General features: G+C 38.7%; 1 pseudogene; it reads left to right on the top strand.

The window, feature by feature from the left end:
- Nucleotides 1–1,481: 1,481 nt before the first annotated feature.
- Nucleotides 1,482–2,751, top strand: LOC118636102 (annotated as a pseudogene).
- Nucleotides 2,752–22,028: the final 19,277 nt, after the last annotated feature.

The raw sequence follows: 22,028 nt of genomic DNA, 5'->3' as shown, positions 1-22,028 counted from the left end.
CTGCTTAAGTTCACTTTCTTGTAATATCGAAAGTACTAATACAAAATTAGAATTTCATTTTCTATCTCTGTTAAAAGACTAAGTGTTCTTGTACTATTGCTATATTTTTATAGAAATTATAAAGGAAAAATAAACATTTCATGTTTTATTAAAATTATCTCGTGCTCTGCAGCATCAGGTCTTTGATTGCTTAGGTAAGTCAAATTTTCTTTGTATTAAAAGAGCTAAATTTTACTTCCAACTATTTAACTTTCTGTCCTTTCCTGCGAAGACTTTAGTTGTGATCATGATTAAATGATTAACTACATATTATTTCACAGTAACCTGTAAACCTATTTGACTGCTTAAAAACTTTTGATATATTTGACAAAATTCCAAAATTTCAAAACTTAAATAGAATCTTGATTTTAACCTGAAAATAACTTTGGAATGTTTCATAAGGATTCCTGTAGCATTTCAAAATACATCTCTCTCTCTCTCTCTTTACTAAAGAGGGAATTTTAAGTTAATTAGGCCTATTTCACATGCTAAAATTTTGAGGTATGCTCAAGAAACAAGGAAAAAGCTCAAATAATCTAACTCTACAACTAAAAGAACAAGAAAAGCTCAGAGTAAGTAGAAGGAAGGAAATAATACAGATTAGAGTGGAAATAAATGACATAGAGACTAAAAAAATATAAAAGATCAATGAAACCAAGAGCTGGTTCTTTGAAAAGATAAACAAGATCAATGAATTTGTAGCCAGACTCATAAAGAAACAGAGTGAGGATCCAAATAAATAAAATCAGAAATGAAAGAGGGAAAATAACAACTGACACCATAGAAATACAAAGGATTGTAAGAAAATACTATAAACTGCTATATGCCAACAAATTGGACAACCTGGATGAAATGGACAAAATTCCTAGAAAAATACAATCTTCCAGAATTTAATCAGGAAGAATCAGAAAACCTAAATAGGCCCATAACAACTGATGTAATTGAGGGAGTAATAAAAAAATAAAAATAAAAAACTCCCAGGAAACAAAAGTCCCAGGCCAGATGACTTCGCAGGCAAGCTTTACCAAACATTCGAAGAAAAACTAACACCTATCCTACTAAAAGTACTCCAAAATTTTAAGAGAAAGGAACACTTCCAAGGTCATTTTATGAGGCCAGCAATATCCTTAATTCCAAAACCAGATAAAGACACTACAAAGAAAGAAAATTATAGGCCAATATCCCTGATGAACATAGAAGCTAAAAGCCTCAACAAAATATTAGCATATCAAATCCAGCAATATAGTAAAAAGATCCTACACCATGACCAAGTGGGATTTATTCCAGGGATGAAAGGCTGGTACAATATTTGCAAATTAATAAATGTGATACATCACATAAACAAAATGAAGGATTAAAAATCACATGATATCATTAGATGCAGAAAAAGCACGCAACAAAATCCAACATCCACTTTTGATAAAAACTCTCAGCAAAGTGGTATGAAAGAACAAGTTGCTGGTGTTAATAAAGTGAATTCCTCTGAGCCATCCTTCAGCCAGAATAGATACAAAGATATTGTTAAATAAGTCAGCACCTACATTAATTTTTTATTAAATTTATTGGGGTGATAGTAGTTAATAAGATCATACAGGTTTCAAGTGTACATTTCTGTGATACATCTGTATATTGTATTGTGTGCCCATCACCCAAAGTCAAATCTTCCATCACCACATATTTGGCCCCTTTTACTACCTCCACCCCCTTCACTCTAGTAACCACCATATTATCTGTTTCTATGAGTTTCAGTTTTATATCCCATATATCAGTGAATCATATGGTTCTTAGCTTAGTCAGAAACCTATATAATTTTATTAAGCAGCATCACCCAAATACATTTAATTAAACAAGAAGTCAGCACCTACATTAAGAAAATTGGCTACAGCCCTGACACAGTAGCATCTGTGCTAATTTCTGGTTGGAATGGTGACAATATGCTGGAGCCAAGTGCTAACATGCTTCGGTTCAAGGGATGGAAAGTCACCCGAAAGGACGGCAATGCCAGTGGAACCACACTGCTTGAAGCTCTGGATTGCATCCTGCCACCAACTCATCCAACTGTCAAGCCCCTGTGTCTGTCCCTCTAGGATGTCTACAAAATTGGTGGTATGGGAACTGTCCCCATGGGCCGAGTGGAGACTGGTGTTCGCAAACCTGGCATGGTGATCACCTTTGCTCCAGTCAATGTTACGACTGAAATAAAGTCTGTTGAAATGCACCATGAAGCTTCGAGTGAAGCTCTTCCTGGAGACAATATGGGTTCAATGTCAAGAACATGTCTGTCAAAGATGTTTATCAGGGCAGTGTGGCCGGTGACAGCAAAAATGACCCATTAATGGAAGCAGCTGGCTTCACAGGTCAGGTGGCTATCCTGAACCATCCAGGCCAAATCAGTGCTGGGTGTGCACCTGTGCTGGACTGTCACACAGCTTACATTGCTTGTAAATTTGCTCAGCTGAAGGAGAAGATTGACCATCGTTCTGGGAAAAAGCTGGAAGATGGCCCAAAGATTTTGAAATCTGGTGATGCTGCCATCATCGGTATGGTTCCTGGCAAGCCCATGTGTGTTGAGAGCTCTATCCTCTGGGTCATTTTGCTGTTCATGACATGAGACAGACAGCTGCTGTGGGTGTCATCAAAGCAGTGGACAAGAAAGCAGCTAAAGCTGGCAAAGCCACCAAGTCTGCCCAGAAAGCTCAGAAGGCTAAATGAGTATTATCCCAGTACCTGCCACCCCAGTCTTAATCAGAGGTGGAAGAACGTCTCAGGACTGTTTGTCTCCATTGGCCATTTAAGTTTAATAGTAAAAGACTGGTTAATGATTACAATGCACCGTAAAACCTTCAGAAGGAAAGGAGAATGTTTTGCGGACCATTCGATTTTTTTGTATGTGGCAGTTTTTAAGTTATAAGTTTTGAAAATCAGTACTTTTTAATAGAAACAACTTGACCAAAAATCTGCCACAGAATTTTGAGACCCATTAAAAGAAAGTTTAATGAGAAACGTGTGTGTTCTTTTGGTCAACAACAGAACTTACTACAGTATAGCACTACTTAGGTCAAACATTTAAATGCCCATAACTTATTTCTCGTGTTACATCTGCTGAAACTTTCGAATTTGGTAATCCTGGGTTAACATTTTTTCTGGGTGTAAACTTTGTTTTTTTTTTCACCTTGTCTTAAGGGGAGAAATCATCTGTTTACATGATAAAAAGCTGGGGGGGGGCGCTGTTCTGCAACACTTCCTAGGCTAGGATGCATAAGCAAAGAGTAACTTTGTTTATGGGCAAGCTAGTTTACAAAGGCCACATTCTGTAATGTTAAAGTTTACGGGTTGCTTGTGTAGTTAAATCAATATTGAGTAAATTCGTTGGTGTGTCAAATTTTTACTTTACCAGTTATCGGAATGGGCATTCTCTCATTTACTGAGGTGTTTTAAAGAAACGAAAATGAGACTTACAATCAGAGAAAGACAAATACCACATGATCTCACTTGTTTGTGGAATATAATGAACAAAAAAAAACTGATGAACAAAACAGACCCAGAGAGATAGAAAAGAGTATGGTTCAGATTGACAGACCTCAGAGGAGAGGGGCGGGGGCGGGAAGATGAGATAAACCAAAGAATTTATATGCATGTATGCATAACCAATGGACACAGACAACAGTGCTTGGTGGGGGGCGCGATAGGGAGGGTGTCTGGTGGAGGGAACATCTATAACAAAAATAAATCAATTAAAAAAAAGAAATCAACTACAAAAATAAAAGGTAATGTTCTAAGATAAAAATAAATAAATAAATAAAATGAGGCTGAACTACAGGGTGGGGCAAAAGTAGGTTTACAGTGGTAAGAGAAACAAGGAGTTTATTATTGTATTAGTATTTTAATCCCTGTATTATTTTTCCATATAAACAAATGGGAACTTACTGTTGTCACAACCTGTAGTATTGAGCACTGTCTTGCTACAGTTAATTGTATTCAGATTCTAGGAAAAATAATGATACTGGAAGTTGAAAACAAATAAAATAACAAGTATGGGCAAATATGTGGAGAAATTGGAATGTTCATCTATTGCTAGTGGGAATGTAAATAAGGTGCAGCCACTGTTGCAGCGTCTGACAATTTCTCAAAAAAAGAGAAACAGAATCACTGTACAGTTATTACTCAGCAATTGCACTCCTACTTAGATAGCCAAGAGAAATGAAAACAGACGTCCACACAAAACCTTGTACACAATTGTTCATAGCAGCACTATTCACAATAGCTAAAAAGTGAAAACGGCCCCAGCCGGTTTGGCTCAGCAGTAGAGCACTGGCCTGTGGACCAATGAATCCCGGGTTCGATTCCAGCCAAGGGCATGTACCTCGGTTGCTGTTCTTCCTTGGCCCTGGTAGAGGTAGTGCGGGAGGCAACCAGTTAATGTGTCTCTCTCACATCGATGTTTCTCTCTCTCTTCCTGTCTCTCCCTCTCTACCTGAAGATTAAATAGAAAAATATCCTTGGGTGAGGATTTAAAAAAAAGTGAAAAACCAACCAAATGTCCATTAAGTTATAAATAGATAAATAGAAAGTGGTATATCCATACAATGAAATAATACTCAGCCATTAAAAGGAATGGAGTACATGATACAATATGGATGAAACATGAAAATGTTATGCTAGGTGAAAGAAGCCAGTTGTAAAAGGCTGCATAGCATATGATTCCAGTTACATGCAATGTCCATAATAGGCAAATCCAGAGAGACAGAAAGTAGAGTATTTGTTTCCAGGGGCTTGAGGTACAGGGGAATGGGGAGTGATGAATAATTGGTATGAAGTTTCTTTTGGGAGTAATAAAAATGTTACAGAATTAACTGGGCTGACAGTTGTACAACTTTGTGAATATACTAACCACCACTGAATTATACACTTTAAAAGATCAAATGTTATGGTATGTGAATTAACTCTCAATGAAAAATAAATGAATGAAGAAAGTGTTAGTGTGGATAGATAAGATTTATGATTTAAGATAAGTTTTTTAAATTAAATTTTAATGATGTATCTTTTTTAACTCAATATATTCAAAATATTATCATTTCAACATGTAATCAATATAAAAATTACTAAGATATTTTATATTTTTCATAAGCAAAATCAGTGTGATACTGCACTTACAGCACATTTCAATTTGGACTAGTCACATTTTATTTTCTTCTTTTAAGTTTATTTTTAGATATAGTTGAAATGCAATTAATTAGTTTCAAGTGTATAACATAGTGATTCAACATTAAAATACCTTATGAAGTGATCATCATAAATCTTGTAATCATCTGTCACTTTACAGTTATCACAATCAAGGTTGACAATATCCCTATGCTGTACATTACATTCCCATGACTTATTTATTTTTTATCTTTATTGTTGAGAGTATTACAGATGTCCCCCATTTTTCCCCTATTTACTCCCTTCACTGAGTTCCCACCCCAACCCAGGCATTCCTTACGCTATTGTCTGTGTCCATGGGCTATGCATATATGCATATAAATTCTTTGGCTAATTTCTTCCTGCCCCTCCTTCCTTTTATAACTGGAAGTTTTAATTTCTTAATCCCTTCCCCCTTTTCTGGCCATACCCTCCCTAAGCAACCCCTCCCTCACCTCCGTCAGTCATGAACTTGTTCCCTGTATCTGTGGGTTTCTGTTTTATTTTGTTTGTTGGTTTGTTTCATTTTATAGATTCCACATATAAGTGAAATCATATGGTATTCTCTTTCTTTGTCCAACTTATTTCAATTAACGTAATACTCTCTAGGTTCATCCATGTTGTTGCAAATGGCAAGATTTCATTTTTTATGGCTGAGTAATATTCCATAGTGTGTGTTTCTCTCTGTGTGTGTGTGTGTGTGTGTGTGCGTACCATATCTTCTTAACCATTCATCTATTGGTGGATGCCCTGGTTGCTTCCAGATCTTGGCTATTGTAAACAATGCTACAATGAACGCAGGGGTGTATATATCTTTTCAATCTATTGTTTTCATTTTTCTTCGGATAAATACCTAGAAGTGAAATTGCTGGGTCATATGTTAGTTTTAATTTTTTATATTTTGAGGAACCTCCTTGCTGTTTTCGATAGTGGAAATAATTGGTATGGAGTTTCTTTTGGGAGTAATAAAAATGTTACAGAATTAACTGGGCTGACAGTTGTACAACTTTGTGAATATACTAACCACCACTGAATTATACACTTTAAAAGATCAAATTTTATGGTATGTGAATTAACTCTCAATGAAAAATAAATGAATGAAGAAAGTTGACAATCCCACCATCAGTGCACAAGGGTTCCCTTTTCTCCACATCATCATCATCAGCACTTGTTATTTATTTTCTTTTTGATAACTGCCATTCTGAGGTATCAGGTGATATCTTATTATAGTTTTCATTTGCATTTTCCTGATGATTACTAATATTGAGCATCTTTTCATGTGTCTCCACCTTCTGTATGTCCTCTTTGGAGAAGTGTCTATTCAGGCCCTTTGCCCATTTTTTAATTGAATTGTTTGGTTTTTCCGTGTTGAGTTGTATGAGTTCTTTATTTTGGATATTAACCCCTCATCAGACATACCATTTGCAAATATTTTCTCCCATTCAATAGGTAGCTTTCCCATCATGTTGATGGTTTCCTTCACTGTGCAAAAGCTTTTTAGGTTGAAATAAGCCCATTTATTTATGTTTGCTTTTGTTGCCTTTGCCCAGGGAGATATATCCAAAAAAAAATGTTAAGACTGATGTCAAAGAGTTTACTGCCTGTGTTTTATTCTCAGGAGTTTTATGGTTTCAGGTCTTCCATTTTAGTCTTTAATCCAGTTTGATTTTATTTTTGTATGTGATGTAAGAAAGAGGTCTGGTTCCATATTTTTGCATGTATCAGTCTAATTTTCCCAATGCCATTTATTGAAGAGACTATTCATTCCCCATTGTATATTCTTGCCTCCTTTGTCAAATATTAATTGATTATATAAGCATGAGTTTATTTCTGGGCTTTCTGTTCTGCTCCATTGATCTATGAGTGTGTTTTTGTTCCAGTATGATCCTGTTTTGATTACTATAGCTTGGTAATATAGTTTGAAATCAGGAAGCATAGATGAACCCTAATCAATTGTGATATATGAATAAAGAAATGAACCAAAGGACAAACATCAACCTCATAGGCTGGCAACCCCAAGTATATTTGTCTTTCTCTTCCTTATTTTTAGCTAGTTAATATATTTGTGAACAGGAACTTCATTAACATAATTCAAAAATTAAATATATTAAATTGTGTATAGTTAAAAAGTCTAATTCATAGACCCTCCCATAGGTAACCACTGTTATTAGTTTCTCAAGTAACTTTCATATAGTAAAGAGGACAGAAGGACAGGGGTAGGAGACCTGGGTTTTACAGAAAGCTCTATTCCTAATTCACCATGTAGCCCTTAGCAAGTCTTAGAATGAAATAGGTTTCATTTCCCCTATTGTGTGTGTATGGGGATAATGAGACCGAACTCACTTTTATCAGTGCCATTAACACTGTTTCTGAAGCTAGAAATGCTATTGTTTTTTTACTGCTCCTTCTTTCTCACCCTCCACATCACCAAATCTTGCATAGTCTATATGATAAATGTCTTGAAGTCAACCCTTTCTCATCATCACTACTGCCATTTTCCTAATCGAGGCCTTTATCATCTCTCACTTACACTACTATTATTATTGCAAAATGTTTCTAATTATTCTCCCTGTCACTTCTCTGAACCCAAATCCCCACCCCAAAGAAATATCATTCATAATACCATCAAGATTACTTTTATAAAAATAGCATCATATGTCACCATTCTTCAAAAATTGTCAATAGTTCCCTCGATATAAAAATCTAAATCTCCTAAAGTTGCGATCAAATTCCTGTATAATGTGGCCAAAATTATAATAATAACAATCAACATATTTTGAGTTTTGCTATGAACCAAACACTGGTCCAAGCTCTTCACACCATTAAATAATTTAATCATAAACAAACAAACAAAAAATCCAAAAACCTTATACTGTAGGGGATACAGGTCCACAATCCCTTAATGCAAATCCTAGAAATCAGATCTATTTTAGAATTTAAAATTTTTCAGATTTTTGGAGGATGAAAATGACAAATATTATAAAACAGCTCAAGCAAGATCTAGGACAGTAGTACTACATAATCAAACACATTAATATTTCTGTAGTAATACGTATAGATATTCACATTAAATGGGATATGACTAAGTAATCTCATTCCAGTTCAGATATTGATATCCAATTAATTTACAGACTCAAAATCAAATTAATGTGTGGTTTTCAGAGCTTTTTGAATCTTTGGAACTGTGCATAAGAAATTGTGGGGTTTTCCCCATTTTACAAACAAGGCACATAAAGTCTCACGTTATAGCCCAAAGTGTAACAGCTAACAGGTGCCAGAGCTAAGGCTGAACTTAGGCAGTCTGGTAACCAATTCTGCCAAGGCTCCCCCACCCCAGTCCTTTTAGTGACCGGCCCCCACTCCCAACTCAAGATCTAATATCCTTGTTCCTCTCACTACTTAGTTTTTCAACCTCTTCTCCCACACGTGTTCAAATCCATTTCTTCTTCAAAGTACATTTCCAATTCTGGTTCCCCTTGTCGATGTTAATTATCCTTTGGGGCCCCCATAAGTATTTTACTCATACCTCTCTCCTAGCTTTCCTCCTATTGTATAGGGATTGTGTACGTGTTTCCTCCACTCTCTACTATACCTCAAGGTCCTTGTGAAAGCAGTAACCACTTTATACTTAGGTCCTTGGCCCCAAGTGGGCTTTTAGGGAAAGATTTGGAATGAATGGGTATGGGCATCTTCTGCATAGAGGTGAGAGTTGATTCTATGAATGAGAACCAATAGCCTGAGCATTGTGAGAGGAAAGAAAGATCTAAGTAATGAGAAAGAGGGTGACAGTTGGATACAATAGTGAGATTAGCATGAGAAAGCAGTAGGGTCACAAATACCTGGAGGCAAAATCCAAGCCCCTAGACTGCCAGCATTTCAAAATAACACAGCAGTGCCATCTGATGGAAAAGTCTGTAACCACAGGCCACTGGCTTAGAGCCACAGGCTTCAGACAATCCAGAAACTAGAATATCAAGTGGACTAATATCCCATGCCAACCCTCAAGCTAACACTTGAAAAGCTATTCACCCTTCCTTTCTGATGGACTCTCAAAAACAATAAGGTTGACACAGTCTGATCATGTTCCCTGATACAGACCTTCAATCCAACCATCCCCTCCAACATCCATGCCCTCCTTGGTTCTCTGGCTCCTCAACCTTTTCTCAGGTCATTGCAGGCTTCTCTGCCTAGCATACTCTCCATCTCCTCTTACCTCTGTCCAAATCCTGACCACCTTTCAAGACTCTTCGTTGCTTCCAAGTGGCAAAGGCACTAGGCAAAGAAACAAGAAACCTGTGAGCTGTAAGACCTGGACCTAGTCACTTTTCTTCTGGACTGCCAGGCTATTGCTTTTTCTAGCACATCACAGTGTTCCTTTTGGAGGGACAATCTGGGCTGTGATGTGTTAGAAAGATTAATAGCCTGGCAGTCCAGAGGCCCTGACTCCCACTGTGATATTAAGCACATCCTTCCCCTCTCTAGGTCTCATTTTCCCCATCTGCACAATGAAGACTAGAATTCTCAGTGTATTAACAGCTCTTCCATAGCTGATATTCTCAGTCTGACAGAAACACTGCCCTGCCTCAGCTCCTCTTTTGACCCCTAGTACCATTTGCTCTCTTTCTGCAGTTTAGGTTTTAATTCCTTGCTCCCATGACCCAGCTGCCAGTTGAAGCACAAAGACACCTCTACAGACCTGAACCTCCCTCCCTTTTATGCAGTGCTTTATGCCTACTTCTTCATATTTTTAAATATTTTCTTTATAACATGCTATAGAGGGATACAGGAGAGAAAGTAGTGAGTCCAAGGTACAGATAAGGAAACAGCAGCCCGGAAAAATAAAGCCATTTGCTCAAAGATACATAGATGAAAAGTCAGAGTTAGGATAAAATTCCTAGTCTGGTGGGTGTGTGTGTAATAACAATCCCGTGCCTGTACTGCTGAGAATCACCATGACCTGTCCGTTGGAAGTATGTGTATAACGACAAAGGCCTGGAGAAAGATCCCAAAACTGCCCGATTCTGTGGAGAGAGAAAGCATAACCACAGAAAGTAAGCTCACTCAACAGTTACTCCTCTATCTCCCCCCCACCTTCACTTTCTGGTTTCACTTATTTATGGGCTTAAACAGTGCAGAGATAATCTTAAAATTCTGGAAAGTCAAACAGAGCTCAATGGCCTTTGGCGAGTCCCTACTCTATAGCTCCTATTTTACAGACATCGAAACTGAGGCTGCCCCCCAGTGTAGGACCCCCTCAATGTCTTGCTTGAGAACCCAGAGAAAATTCTGCTTAGGAGAACAAGAGATGTTTCTGACTGACTTTTTTAAAAATGAATACAAACACCAAAATTTCCAGTAGGCTCACAGAGGCAATATATCCAAATCCCATGGGGGGCAAAAGATTAATAAAAGTCCAACAAAGCAGGTTTGAGTTTTTTCACACAGTAAACATACAGCCAAGTCATTTCAGGGTAGAATGTTCTGTTATTCCTGCCTTCAGCTCCACCTCTCCACTCCCAAACTGGAAAGGCAGGTACATACCACTAAGGTGCTCTTGCATGCCTGGAGGCCTCCCAGCTTAGGCTGAGGGTTGGGATGGAACCTCAAGATTGCCTGGCCAGATGGAGTAACAGAGCTGGGGGAACAGAATCACATAAACAGATCTTCAACGCTGAAAGTGACCGATAAGACCACCTCACCAAGCTCTACATTTCACCACCATCTGCTTTTACAGAACAGGAAAATGAGACCCAGAGAACACATAGGACCAAGACGACATAATTTTTTCAAACTTTGCCTGTCTTCTCAAGAGATTAACTACACAGAAGTTTAGCAAAATGTTCAGAGGTTAGGAAACACTGTCTACTGCACATGCAATAAAAGTATGCTGAATGGAGAGGTGAGGTCAACAAATGGTAAATTAGGGTGATCCAAGTTCTCAGTTGTCCAAAGAATTATTGAGCAGGAACTCTCTGAACCAACTTTGTTGGAGCTCAGGAAAACACTTAAGATTTAAAGCAACCAGGCAAACACACATTCAAGAAAAAGCCATCTTCAAAAAAGTGGGAAAGTTTTGTTATTCACCCATGTCCCAACCCCTTTCCAGCATAGCATTTATTATTGTTGAGCAGGTGGAACCCAATTCTCAGTTCTCTGCCTTGAATGGGAAGTTGCAGACCCAACCTTATGCACATCTGTTCTAATGTGTCTAGAAAATATTGGAAGGATTGATGTGAGGCACATGTCTCTGTTTTGCATAACTCAGAATGCACACAGCAAAGCAGCAGGCACTGAATGTAAAGGGTTCAAGGCAACTACAAACACACGGGCATCTAGGGCAAGAGATTATGGGTGGAGATATACAAAAGACCTTCTACAGCCCAGAGAACAAACAAGGATGATACATACTCTTTCAGAAATTAGGACAGTGAAAATCAGCAAGGTATATGAGGAAATTTAAAAAGCTATACACATGCCCGGGCAAGATGCATTCTTAGAAAAGTCCTCAGAATGCCCTGGCCAGTTTGGCTCAGCGGTTAGAGCATCGGTCTGCGATCCAGAGAGACCCGGGTTTGGTTCCCGCTAAGGGCACGTACCTCGGTTGCAGTTTGTCCCTGGCCCTGGTTGGGTTGTGAGGGTGGCAGCCACTCGATGTGTCCCTTTCACATCAATGTTTCTCTACTCTCTCTCTCTCTCCCCCTCCCACTCTATCTGAAAAAAAAATTTTTTTAATAAAAAGGAAAAGTCCTCAGAAGATCCTAAGCTTTTCCTTGGTCTGATCTCTGGGCTCAGAGCAAGGTTAGCTACGAAGTGAAGGAGTGCCCCAGCAGAGAGCCAATCTTCAAAGATCAGGATAGGTGGTGGCTCTCTTTTTTTTTTTTTCCAGTGGGGGAGGGAGTTGTTTTTTTGTTTCATCTGTTCATGCTAAAGAAAATCTCTGTAAAAACATTAGCTGAACATGACCTATAAGAACAAAGAATTCAGTGATCGCACATGACAAGGAATAGTCTTTGCAAAATAATTTGGAAAAGTTAAATGGACTACTATAACCATCAACAACAACAACAATAAGGAAACACTGAGAAAGAGGAAAATCTGGTTTCCAGAATTACATTATAGAAGTCAAATGACCAATTTTCAACAACAACAACAACAATCACAGGCATACACAGAAACAGGAAACATGGTTCATTCAGAGGAACAAAATAATTGGAAGAAATCATCCCTGAAGAAGTCCATATACCAGACTTAATAGACAATGACTTTAAAACAATTTTCTTAAATATGCTCAAAGAGCCAAAAGAAAACATGGACAAAGAAGTGAAATAAATCAAGAAAATGATATATCAAGTAAATGATAATACTGACAGATTACAATTTATAAAAAGTTATCAAACACAGTTCCTGGAGCTGAAAAGTACAATAACTAAAATAAAAAGTTAATTATAGGGGTTCAACAGCAAGTTTGTGCAGGAAGAAGAAAGAATCGGCAAGCATAGTGACATAATAATAGAAATGATGAAATATGAGGAGCAGAAAGAAAACCAAATGAAGAAAAGTGAACACAGGCTAATGGACTTGTGAGATAGCATCAAGCAAGTCAATCTACGCATTATGGAAACCCAGAAGGACAAGAGAAAGGAAAATGGAGTAGAAAGAATATTTGAAAAATTAATGAATAAAAATGCTCCCAATTTTATAAAAGACATAAATCTACAAATCCAAAAATCCCAAAGAAGTCCACAAGGGATAAACCCATAAACCCACAAAGAGAAACAAAGAGACTGTTGAAAGCCAAGACAAAAAGAGGCTGTTGAAAGTAACAAGGAAGAAGCAACTTTTCATGAAGAAGGGATCCTCAATATGATAATCAACTGATTTCTCAGCAGAAACTTGGAGGCTAGAATGCAATGGGTTGATATATTGAAAGTGCTGAAAGAAAGAAAAAAACAAAAAACAAAACCTGACAATTGAGAACTCTATTTCTGGCAAAACTGTTCTTCAAAAATTACAAAGAAATTAAGACATTCTCATATAAATAAAATCTGAGGTAATTCATTATCATTAGACCTGCTCTATAGGAAATGCTAAAGATAATCCTTTAGGTTTATGAAAGGACACTAAACAGTAGTAACTCAAAGCCATATAAAGACATAAAAGTCCCCAGTATATGTAAATACATGAGGAAATATATAAGCCAATATTATTGTAATTTTGGATTGTAACTTCATTTTACATTTTCTACAGGATTGAAAACACAATAGCATAAAATAATTTTAAATCTATGTTACTGGGCACATACTTATAAAGATACAGATTGTGACATTGAGAACAAGGGCAGAGCTGCATAGGAGTGGAGTTTTGGTATGTGACTGAAGATAGGTTGGTGTCACTTTATTTAGATTTTTATAACTTTAGAGTGCTATATATAATCCCCATGGTAACTACAAAGAAGATATCTATATAATATACACAAAAGAAAATGAGAAGGAAATCAAAACATGTCACTACAAAAATCAGTTAAACACAAAAGAAGACAGTAGTAGAGAAAATGAGGGGCAAATAAATAAATACACAAAGAGAAACAAATAGCAAATGGCAGAAGTAAGTCCTTCCTTTTCAGTAATTACATAAAATGTACATGTATGAAACTCTCCAATAATAGGCAGAGCTTGGCAGAATAGATTTAAAAACATGGCACAACTATGTGCTGTCTAAAAGAAAATCACTTTACATTTAAAAGCATAAATAGGTTGCAATTAAAATAATAATAAAAGATAGTTTATACAAATAATAATCAAAACAGAGATGGGGTGATTATTATATAACCAAAATAAAATATACCTTGCTATGGACAGAATTGTGCTCCCACTCAAATTCAGAAGTTGAAACCCTAGTCCCCAACGTGACTATATTTAGAAATAGGGCCTTTATAATAATGGTTAAATGAGTTCCTAGGATGAGGTCTTAATCCAACAGAACAAGTGTCTTTATAAGAGGGAGAAACACCAGAGACCTGTCTCTCTCCACATACACAGAGAAAAGGCCATAGATGACACAGTGTGAAGGCATCCATCTATAAGCCAAGAAGTGAGTTTTCACCAGATACCATCTTTCATGGCATCTTGTCCTTGGACTTCTAGCATCCAGAGCCGTGGAAAAATTCATTTTCTTCTGTTAGCCACCAGTCAATAGTATTTTGTTATGGTATCCCAAGCTGACTAATAGAGACTTTAAGTAAAAACACATTACAAGAAACAAAGAACATTAGATATTTACAAAAGGGGCAATTTTCCAAGAAGATATAACAATTATAAACATATATGCATGACATAGTGCATCCTTAAAGTATATAAAGCAATCACTAACAGAAGTGAAAGGATAAATAATAGTTTTAAATTAATAGTTGGAGACTTTAATACTTCACTTTTAATAATGGATAAACCAGAAAGAAGATCAGTAAAAAAAATAGAGGACTTGAACAACACTATAAGTCAATAAGACATAATAGACATATAGTGAATACTTCACCCAGCAACAGCAGAATACATATTTTTCTCATTTGCACATGGAACATTCTCCAGGATAGACAATATATTAGGCAAGAACATAAATCTTAAAAGGGTTTTAAACGTTTAAAAACACTGAAACCATAAAAAATATATTTTCCTGGTCACAATAGAATAAAATTAGAAAACAACAGAAGAAAACTGGAAAATTCACAAATATGTGGAAATTAAACAATGCATTCTTTTTTTTTCTTTTTCTTTTATCCTCACCCGAGGACATTTTTCATTTTTTTGTTCAGATAGAGTGGGAGGGAGAGAGAGGAAGAGATAGAAACATCGACGTGAAAGGGACACATCGAGTGGCTGCCACCCGCATGACCCAACCAGGGCTAGGGACAAACTGCAACCGAGGTACGTGCCCTTAGTGGGAACCGAACCTTGGTCTCTCTGGACCACAGGCTGACGCTCTAACCAGAGTCAAACCGGCCAGGGCTAAACAACGCACTCTTAAACATCCAATGGGTCAAAGGGGAAATTAGAAAACACCTTAAGACAAAAATAAAAACACAATGTAATCAAATTTATGGGATGCAACGAAAGTACTAAATGGAAATTTTATAGCTGTATATGCATATATTTAAAAAGAAGAAATATCTCAAATCAACAATCTAACTTCCATTTGAAGGAACCAGAAAGAGGAGAGCAAAACAAATCCAGGAGAGCTATCAGGAGAAAGGAAATGATAAAGACTAGAGCAGAGATTTAAAATAGAGAAAATAGCCTGGCCAGTGTGGCTCAGTGGTGGAATGTCAACCCATGCACCAGGAGGTCACCACTTAGATTCCCGGTCAGGGTACCAGCCGGGGTTATAGGCCCAAGTCCCAGTAGGGGACATGCGGAAGGTGGCCAATCAATGGTCTCTATCATCAGTGTTTCTATCTCTCTCTCCTTTCCTCCCCGTCTAACATCAATAAAGAAAAAATAATAAAATAGAGGGGAAAAAAGAAAATTAAACTAAATGTTGGTTCTTTGAAAAGACCAACAAAACTGATAAATGCTTAGCTAGACTAACTAAGAAAAATAGAAGTAAATTTTTAAGTTACAAAAATCAGAAATGAAAGTGGGGACACTGGTATACCAACAAATTGGATAACATAGGTGAAATAGACAAATTTTTACAACTGCACAAATTATGTAAACTGAGTCAAGAAGAAGTAGAAAATCGCAACAGACCTATAACCAGTAAGGATATTAAATCAATAATCAAAAACCTCCCCAGCCCCTAAAGCCCTGGAACAAATGGCTTCAGTGGTGAATTCCAGCAAATATTTAAAGAATTAACACCGATCCTTCTAAAATTCTTTCCAAAAAAATTGAAGGAACACTTCCTGAGTTGTTTTATAGGCAAGTATTACCCTGATACCAAAGCCAAACAAAGACACTGAAAGAAAATTACAGACAAATATCCTTTTTGAATATTATAAAAAAAACTCTCAACAAAGAGCTAGTAAATCAAATTTGAATGCAAAATAAAAGGATTATACTCGATGGCCAAGTGGGGTTTTATTCCTGGAATGCAGTGGTGTTTCAACATATGAAAATAACTCAATGTCTACATTAATAGAATGAAGAAGGGAAAGCACATAATAATCTAAATTGATATTTTAAGAATCTGGCAAAATTCAGCACCCTTTCATGATAAAAGCACTCAGTACACTAGGAATACAAAGAAATTTTCTATATATGATAAAGGCCATATATGAGCAACCCATAGTTAACATTTCACATAATGGTGAAAGACTGAAAGCTTTTCTTCTAAGATGAGGAACAAATCAAGGATGATCACTTTGAACATTTTGATTCAATTTAGTATTAAAAGTTCTAGCCAAAGAAATTAGGCAGGAAAATGATATAACAGGCACTCAAATTGGGAAAGAAAGTAAAATTATCTCTGTGTGAAGATGACATGAACTTATATGTACAAAACTCTAAAAATTACCCACAAAAATTTTCAAAGGTAATAAAAGAATTTAGCAGAGTTGGATACAAAATCAACACACAAAAATCAGTTGCATTTATGTACATTAACAATGAGCCATCCAACAAGGAAGTTAAGAAAACAACTCCATTTACAATAGCATCGAAAAGATTGAAACATTTAGAAATAAATTTAATCAAGGAGGTAAATGACTTGTCCACTGAAAAGTATAAAACATTGATGAAAGAAATTTCAAAAGACATAAATAAATAGAAAAACCCTGTGTCCATGGATCGGAAGACATAATGTCCTTAAGGTGATAATACTACCCAACCAGAACTACAGATTCAATACAATCTTTATCAAAATCTCAATGGCATTTTTTTCAGAAATAGAAATGCCTATCCTAAAATTCATATGGAATCTCAAGAGACTCTGAGTAGCCAAAGAAATCTTGAAAAAGAAAAGGTTGGAGGACTCACACTACATGATTTCAAAACGTATTACAAAGCTACCATAAAACAGTGTGGTACTGGCATAAGGACAGACACACAGATCAATGGAATAGAATACAGAGCACAGAACAAACCCTTGAATGTATAGTCAATTGATTTTCAACACAGATGCTAGGACCATTTCAGTGGTGCTGGGAAAACTGTATGTCCACATGCAAAAGAATGAATTTGGGCCCTTACCTTATACCGTGTTTAAAAAGTTCATTGAAATGGGTCAAATACTTAAACGTAAAAGCTAAAATTATAAAATTCTTAGAAGACATTGGGGGAAAATCTTTATGACATTGAATTTGGCAAGTATTTCTTAGCTATTACATCAATAGCACAGCTAATAAAAGAAAAATAAATAAATTGAAGTTTATAAACTGCTTGGATGTCACTTTCTTTTGTAGACCTCCTCTCCAGGTCCCCATCCTCAGCTCCAACATGGCCCCAAAGCCCAATGAGAAAGTTTTCTCTTGTGAGCTTTCTTAGCACCCTGCCCTGTCATAAGCCTGCCTACTTCTCTCTCCTACTAGCTGGCTATGAGCTCAGGAGGGGAGAGACCACATTTTCCCATCTTGAAACCTTTAGGGCACAACTCAGTGTCTCATAGAAGGTGCTTAATAAATATAAAATAAACAAAAATGTGAACCAAAAAAAATTGCATATTATATAAATATTATTAGTTTTAAATATACTACTTTGATGTAAAACTTTTAGGAAATCTTTCTTTTTTTTTTTTTTTATCCTCACCCGAGGACATTTTTCCATTTTTTGTACAGATAGGGTGGGAGGGAGAGAGAGGAACAGAGAGAGAGAAACATCGATGTGAAAGGAACACATCGAGTGGCTGCCACCCGCACAACCAACCAGGGCCGGGGACAAACTGCAACCGAGGTACGCGCCCTTAGCGGGAACCGAACCCAGGTCTCTCTGGACCGCAGGCCGACGCTCTCACCGCTGAACCAAACCGGCCAGGGCAGGAAATCTTTCTTAAAGACAGGTGGACATTTTCTTCTATTATTCTAAGCTGATGTATACCATGAGTCCTGGCTATAACTATTCATCCAGCCATTCTTAGTTCAGCCAAGTGGCAGTTAGCACCTCAAGTTCAAGCCACGGACAAGGGGATATCAGTGCCGAAGACTCTGGCCCATTCATTCACACAGCAAGACCAAGGTTCAGTCAAACCCTCCACTGCCTCTTAGACTCACTACTAGTGTAGGGATCTCTCTCACTTCTCGAGCCTAGGAAGGAAGGCAAAGAAACCCAGAGTTTTGAAGAGGGAGGTATAATAAGAGGTGAGGTGAAGCTCCAACCCCAGAGGAAAATCACTGTTTCACATACATAACCCAATGTGTCTCCCTGGGGAACAGTGAATGGCCAGGCCAACTGTGTCCAGAACTAGGAGACAGGTGATCATACTGCAACTTGAGGGGAGAATGAAGACAGAAGGAAGAGTGTAGGGTTATATTCTGGATGCTATCTCCCATACATCCCTAGTGCAGGAGAAGAGGAAGGGTCTTGGGAATTTGCCTACACATGAGGATTTTTTACGCCTTTATATAACTAAACACAGAAGCCTTCAGGGCCCACGCAGCCCCTGGGCCTGCAGCCAGAGCTAATTTAGCACAGCCTAGGGTCAGCTCCAATACCAACACTCAGCACAAACTCTTACTCCGGGGGATTCCGGCCACCCAGACACATCTCCTCTTATACATCCTGCTCTTATCTCCACTCTCTTGACCCACTATCTGCTGTCCTTGGGGAGTTAGAATTCTCTAACTAGGACTGAAAGAGCTATAAGGGCCCTTAGAAATCACTTGGTCCCATCTGCATGGCAAAGGTAGGGAAACTAAAGCCCAGAGAGGTCAGGAGCTTTTCCATGGAGACACAGCAAAATAGTGGAATACCCACAGAGAAACCCAATGCTCCGAACTCCTAGTCTGGTGCTCCTTTCACAACATCACAGCCTTATTTTCTGACAGGATTCATAGTAGTTAACACTTTCTGGGCTTATTGTGTGAGGCCCTGTTCCAAGTGCTTTACTGCATTAATTCATTTAATACTCATAAAAAAATGAACAGGTACTTACTATTATCCTGGTTTACAGATGAATAGCCTGAAGACAAAGAAATACCTGCTCTATTTATTCCCTATCTGTTAAGTGACAGTGGAGGCCAGAAGCCACAAGGGTCTACCAACGAGACCCAAACCTTGCTGTTGGAGACACAGAACAGTGTGGCCAGAGAACCCTAGGAGGGCATGTAAAATCTGTCAGGCACATCTTAGTGTGAGTCAATCACAGGATTCCCCCTAAAATCTACCTGAAATAAGATGCATGGAAGACAGGGAGCTTTAATTGAGAAGAGGGGCTGAAGGTAAGAGAAGAGAAGAAAGACAGGAAACTGAGGAGCTGGGGCACTTGGATTTTGAGAGCAGAGAGATGGCAAAAAATTAAGTGGGCAATCAGAGGACCTCAAGCTGGACACTGTGCCCCACATTCCCCATCTCCATCCCCTATTTTCTGGAGTCAGACCCTCGGGACTCTAATGAAGCCTACTTCTCTCCAAACCAGAAAAAAAAGAGGAAAAGAAGACTAAACCATCAGGGCTAAGGAGTTGGAGGAGCACAGACCCAGGCCACAGGGCCCACTGCTTTCCCATCAACCCTTTGCCTTTTCTTGCAGAATAAGGAGGCCACCAGATACCTGTCTTACAGGCCTAGAGAACAGCATGTGTATAGCCCGGCTTCCTGCTTAGGATGCTGTCAGAAGCCAGGACAGACAAGCCGGGAGTCTGTCCACCAGCCCCTGTGCTGTTCAAGAACCCTGCTCATTCTCTCTGCTCTGACTGGCCAGTTCTCCTCTGAAGTCCCAGCTGGCTCTTTCTTCATCCCACCCCCACTCCCAAGCCTTGGTCCCCCACTCTGCCTCATTCTGCTTCACAGGAGTCAAATGGCACCAGCAGGAAAAGCAAATGTGCCTTCATCACTAGTTAGGAACTGGGGGAAAAATGACAGAAGTTTTTGAATAAAACCAGGCCTCAGGATTCTCTGACCTTGACAATGATCATGACCCAGGCTCTGCAGCTTACATTCTCTTGAATTCTAGCCTACTCCCAGCTCCTAACAGTCTCCCATCACCAGGGCCATAAGAAAAAGAAAAGAAAAGAAAAAAAGGCTGACTCTGCACTCTTCCACCTCTGGTTTCAAGGTACTCAGAGTGAGAGCCCAACTTTCTCTATCCATCTTTATCTTCCAAAAGCCCCATCCCTGACCTTCTGAACTCCAAGTCGAGCTTATAGAATGGTGGTTATGAAAGCACCAAGATAGCAACAAGCAGGATAAGAGCGTGGAGAAGCGAGGAGGAAGAAACAAATGGTTGGTTGGAGGGGGCCTGCTTCTGGGAGACCAGACAGTCTGGGGTAATGGCCCACTGATCACTGCCTCTGATGAGCTGTTCTGAATAATTTCCCTCTTATTCAGAGGGGAGCTCTGAAAGCTCAAGAATAAAGAGCAATTTAAGAACTTCATCATTTTTCCCTTTTCTGAGTGTCTGTCATTCATTGATTTTCATCCCACCTCCCTTCAACCAATCTCTCTCCTTCTCTATTTCCTCCCCTCTGTTTCTCTCCTCAGCTCCAAACTGGCCATTATGTGGATTGACGTCTAGTTGGAGAGAATTGAAATGCGTTGAATACAGTTTTCCCCTCCCTGTCCTTTCTTCTTTTAAACCAGGAAAATTTCTTTCTGAAGTAGAATCCACTGCGTTGTTTTATTTGCATGTGGTCTTTAATGAGGTTTTCTGGAGTTCAGTTACATTTGATTTGAGTGTGGTCTCCAATAGGTGTTCGAGGAGTCAGTTGCCCTAATAAATGCAGAAATCGGAGAGATTGGCTGGTTTAGAAGGATGCCCTGAAGGCAAGAGCCTGAGATTTCGTCTGCAGGTGCTAGTCAGGGGTGGCACTATGCGCTCATGGGTACAAAGCCGGGAGTGACTTCAGACAGCAACTGTAAAGGAGTTGTTGTCAGCTCTGAGAATCAAAGGCGGCGGGAAATGTGTAGCAAACCTCCAGGGGACACTTGTGACACTGATGCTGCTCTTCCCTGCTCATACCTGGGAAGGCCGTGGCCCGGGGCGGGGGGGGGGGTCCATAAAGAACTATGGGAACTCAGGCTGTGCCTTTCTTCCTTCATCCGTTGGCCCTGCCCCCAGTCTTCAACTGGGAGAACTGCGGGAGAGAGGTAAGGCCGTGGGCATTAGCAATGACCTTGGTGTCTCTGAACAATCTTCCAAAATGGCCAGTCCCAGGAGGCAGGTCACAGATCTTGGCTGAAAAGTGGAGAGAGCACATGAGCTGGGAGAGGTGTGACAGAGGACGCAAGAATACGTGGGAATGAAAGAAGACCCATGTTTTGCGCATGTACCCTCCCTTTCGCCTGCAAAACAGTGGCGGTACGGCTACCTAGAGGAACAGACTCACAGGAATGTCGGAACTAGAAGGACCCTTGGAGATTATTTAGCTTAGTCTAGTGCCTTAGTCTAGTTGGGCACTAGCCCAGAAGATGATTTCAAAGCCCAGGGAGTTCCACTGGAAGGATATTAGGCTTCCATGAAAGATGTCCCTGTTGAAAATAAAAAAATCTACTCCAATCCAGTGTTACAGAGAGCAAATCATGACATAAAGAGAGCAAGGTACTTGTCCAAAGTCAGGACTGGAGTTCAGGTCTCTGTGTGTTCCTAAAGAGCATCTAATTTGCTCCTTCCTGTGGCCAGATCGGTGTTAGTTTCCAATTGTATGACCAATGAGAACCTGCAGCTCA

Source organism: Molossus molossus, unplaced genomic scaffold (assembly GCF_014108415.1).
Source record: "Molossus molossus isolate mMolMol1 unplaced genomic scaffold, mMolMol1.p scaffold_m16_p_2, whole genome shotgun sequence".
Taxonomy (NCBI): Eukaryota; Metazoa; Chordata; class Mammalia; order Chiroptera; family Molossidae; genus Molossus; species Molossus molossus.
Note: the sequence above shows the minus strand (reverse complement) of the source record. Positions and strands in the feature narration are given on the sequence as shown.